Here is a 4,783-nt window from a genome sequence, read left to right on the forward strand (position 1 = left end):
AGTTTACGTTATTTTTGGATATTTTTTTTGTAATTTTGGAGATTGTTAGTTAAGACAATATTAATTAAATAAAAATATTATGTAAGATTTTTGATATGAGAGTTAGTAAAATGTGTATCATTCTATTTATAAGAGAAATTGTAGTTAAGAGCATTTGTAAAACTTATTATTTAATTGGATAATAAATGCATTAATCTTTATATCAATTAGTTAATGTAATTTATACTTTCTCCGATTTATAACTTGTCGTTTAAGGTTTTCTCGCATAAATTAAAAAACAACTATTAAATTATCTGTTTTACCCTTTATTAATATATTTTTAGAAATATTTCATTGGTCAAAACTTTAAAATAGTACGGAGAAAACTGGAATATTCACCAAACATTTTCATTGAAAATCTAAAACGACAACTAAATTAAAAGAAAGAGAGAGTATTTCATTGTTATAGGAGTCACAAAAACTTTGTGAGAGTTATAGATATGTAATCATTACATATTAATATATTTTCTTATATATGTAATATTTCTAAATACTATTATTAATCACTCATTGCATTACTATAAATATTATGAAAGTTACAAAAATGAGAGTTAGTACAACATATGGGATTGATGAGATAGAATAGAAAAGTTAATAAAAAATGTGTCTCGTTTATAAAAATACATTATTGTGAATTAATAACTAAAATTTTCTATTGTTTTAAATATATATTCAAGAGTTATATATTATAAATATAGATCTATGAACGGGCATCTTAGCTAATCAAGTCATGAATTTATATATATATTCACTTCTCTCTTTAAACAAAAATATATACAGTTATCTCTTTATCAAAAAAATATATTCAATTCTCATTTAGTTATTTAAATATTATATATTAAAATATACTTTAGTTTAATTTAAATGGATTGAAAATGAAATAAAATAATGTAATATCAAGATAATGTGAATTATTTATATTAAAGTGTGGAGATAAAACAGCCAAATATTACTCGACATTATCCTATACAACCCAAATATATGTATTATAATCTTATATCCTTAAACTATTTAATCATCAAATTATTTGTTAAGCGAAAATTTTATTATGTAAATTCAATTGAATAAATTTGTTACACTAAAAATTAAAAGAAACAAAATGACACTTGTGAAAGAAGAGATTATAAATGATAATCTTTTGTAGCTTTCCAAAAGAAAACTTTACTTTATTATTAGATGATATAATATAGTAAGGTTTATTTCAACTCTTACTCTAAGAATCTGACGCCTAACATCATTATATTAAAATTCTTTTAAAATCAAATACACATGAAATTATTTATTTTCTTTTACAAATATTTTTAAATGATTGCATAAATCATCAAAAGATGAACAATAGTTAAAATAATTTACATTTTTGGGGAAAAAAATATTCAAGACTTAGTAAGATAATATTTCTTTTAAAGTAGAAACTTCCCAAAAACGGATGATCCGAACAACGATACTATAGTTATCGGTGTTTTGTTGTTCGTTGGAGATTAGGATAGAACAGAAAGTAAATGTTTTAGTTTTCACAATAGTCTGAAAGAGGATGTGTTTGTATGGTAATAGGTTGTTTTAAGAAAACCAAACTTTATAAAATGTTTGAGCCTTTAAGAAGGAGAAAAAATTGAAATCAAATATTAATGATCATAAATTCGTAAGTGTTTCAAAATAATAAGTTAAAAATAAGAAGTAATATAAAAAAAATGAAAATTGAGGAAAATAGTGGGTATAAGGCAATGCATAAAATGATGGTATTATTTCAAATCAAAACATAATTGATTATGTTCATAATTTATTCTGAAATTCCTAATACGAAGAAAGAGGAAGTGTTTGTATGGTAATAGGTTGTTTTAAGAAAACCAAAATTTATAAAATGTTTGAGCCTTTAAGAAGGAGAAAAAATTGAAATCAAATATTAATGATCATAAATTCGTAAGTGTTTCAAAATAATAAGTTAAAAATAAGAAGTAATATAAAAAAAATGAAAATTGAGGAAAATAGTGGGTATAAGGCAATGCATAAAATGATGGTATTATTTCAAATCAAAACATAATTGATTATGTTCATAATTTATTCTGAAATTCCTAATACGAAGAAAGAGGAAGTGTTTGTATGGTAATAGGTTGTTTTAAGAAAACGAAAATTTATAAAATGTTTGAGCCTTTAAGAAGGAGAAAAAATTGAAATCAAATATTAATGATCATAAATTAGTAAGTGTTTCAAAATAATAAGTTAAAAATAAGAAGTGATATAAAAAAAAAATGAAAATTGAGGAAAATAGTGGGTATAAGGCAATGCATAAAATGATGGTATTATTTCAAATCAACACATAATTGATTATGTTCATAATTTATTCTGAAATTCCTAATACGAAAACTTATAAATTTATGTAATTCAAAAATACCATGACGTTTGAAATAATAAGTGTGGAAAGAACAAAATAATTATAAAATTAGATCAAAACCATCTCACAATCTTACGTAATTTTCCAGAAAGTAAGCTTAATTTTAATTTTATATAAACTATTTTTTTAAAAAAATTAAACTAATTTACTTAAATAATACCTATGCACCATCTTACTTAAATTTGATTTTGTTTGTGACCGTGAAAATTATATAAGATTCAAACACAAAAATTAAACCCAAGAATTCAAACCTATAAATTAAACCCAAGAAAATGTAAATGATTTTTTTTTTTGGTTTTATGGGCCTGTAGTTAATTTGCTCTAAACTATAGTTAATTATATCCAAACAAAAAAAATACAGATGTCAGAACTATAGTAAGCCAAGTGTCATCTCCAGTTAAGAAAACCTTCTCATATAAGATAATAACTCAATAACATCGTATAATTGTTGTGAACCAATCAAGTAGTGACCTAATTGTTTTTCATATAATTTCAAACAATCTTATATAAAAAAATAATCGTTTGCCTTATTGTATATTAAAAAATTGTTGTTGCCACAAATTTTCTAAATAATATATAAGATTGAATGAAACAGACTTATTTAATGTTAAAACGGATGAAATATTTAAAATTAATCATCCCTAAAAGCTTTCTCCGTAAGCTGTTTCGTTTTCTTTGTCTTTCACTTACTTTTTTTTTGGCTGAGAATATTATTAGTTTCTTGTTGAAGAAGCTTCGCATCTCCATCAAGGACCCGACTGCTTATACAAAATAAACAGAATTACCATAGCATTTATAGAAAAAAATGGTTGACCTCTTAAATATCTTTTATCGATGGTAGTACATTCTAGTTATAGATATTCTTTAAAAAATATTATGTTATTAAGTAAGAAACTCAATATTAGGTCTACCTTAATTAAGGACAACATTGGAAAAAATACGTATAAGGGGTAAATAATTTTTGGTGAAGAACCTGTTGTCAATGAGCAAATAATTGAAGATTTTGGGTATAGGTAACTTGCTATACACGAGATTTTGTACTGTGCGTGAAGATATGGTCTTCTTACTTCACCAAGTTGGTCTAACATATAAATAAAATGATAGGTGGTGTAGGATCTAAAAATTTCTCTTTAATCTATTATATATTTTGTGAATGATGAATTCTACTGTATATACGTGAAATTATGGTTAGTCACGTCGGGCATAACTTAACGTTTCAAGGAAGATCTAGCCATTGCCCATAATCGGTGGTGGATCGAGGAAGAAAAGTAATATGGGGCACAAAATTATATTTATCTAAAATGTTGTTTTTCAGCAATAAAAAGACACATAATAAGATTATATTTATCCTAAATGTTTTTTTTCAGCAATAAAAAGACATAGAATAGTACAAAAAATTGAGTTTTAACTGCAGGTTGTTAGGTTCGAACCAGTGACCTTCCTCTTAGTATGGGGCACTTTTTCCAAAAAGACCAAGAAACAAACATTGTTAGTTCATTGCATAAATAAATTTTATAAATGTGTTTGGGGCACGTGCCCCACCTGCTATAAACGTAGATCCGCCCCTGCTCATAATTCACACGATCTAGGTTCTTGGATTTTGTCTTTAGTTTATTTGTTACAGGATCAATCAAGATGATGTATATGGCATATATATGAATATGTGATATCTTTGTGAATACAAAATGATTAAAACTGACAATTAAAATTGTTAATTAGGAAAAGAAAATGAATTTCAATAACGACACTCCATCTCTCTCGTCACCTTTCTTGATTTTGAAGAGATTACTTTCTCTCCTTTTTTATATTTATTTATAAATTATATATATATCCTGATTTAGTTTAATATTCTCTTGCATAAGGGTTTTTCCTAATTATGGTTAGACCCCATAGTTAACAAATTTCACACAAATCTAACTAACACATGCAATATTATTTAAACTGTGAAAACTAGCTAGAAAAAGAAAATATGGTTCAAAATAGTCATAATCAAAATTCGGAAAAATGCATTTAATAATTATATGTTGCAAACGTATATACATGCACCATTGATTAACTTGACGTCCACGCAACCCCCCTAAAATATTAGTTTAGTACATTATTTTAATTTAATGTATTATAATTAAATTTTAGTTCCAAAACTTAACATTCACTTGCCTCTCTTTCTATATCACCTTCACATCTTTGTCTCTTGCTCTCTCTCTCTCTGATCTCTCTCTCTGATCTCTGTCTCTCTCGATTTTATCTTTTTTTAGTTCTGAACCTTCTGATTGTAACTAGATTTAGATTTTGTTAGGTCACTGTAGAGAGAGAGAGAGAGAGAGAGAGAGAGAGAGAGAGAGAGAGAGAGAGAGA

This window comes from Camelina sativa, chromosome 3 (genome assembly GCF_000633955.1).
Source record: "Camelina sativa cultivar DH55 chromosome 3, Cs, whole genome shotgun sequence".
In the NCBI taxonomy this organism is placed as follows: domain Eukaryota; kingdom Viridiplantae; phylum Streptophyta; class Magnoliopsida; order Brassicales; family Brassicaceae; genus Camelina; species Camelina sativa.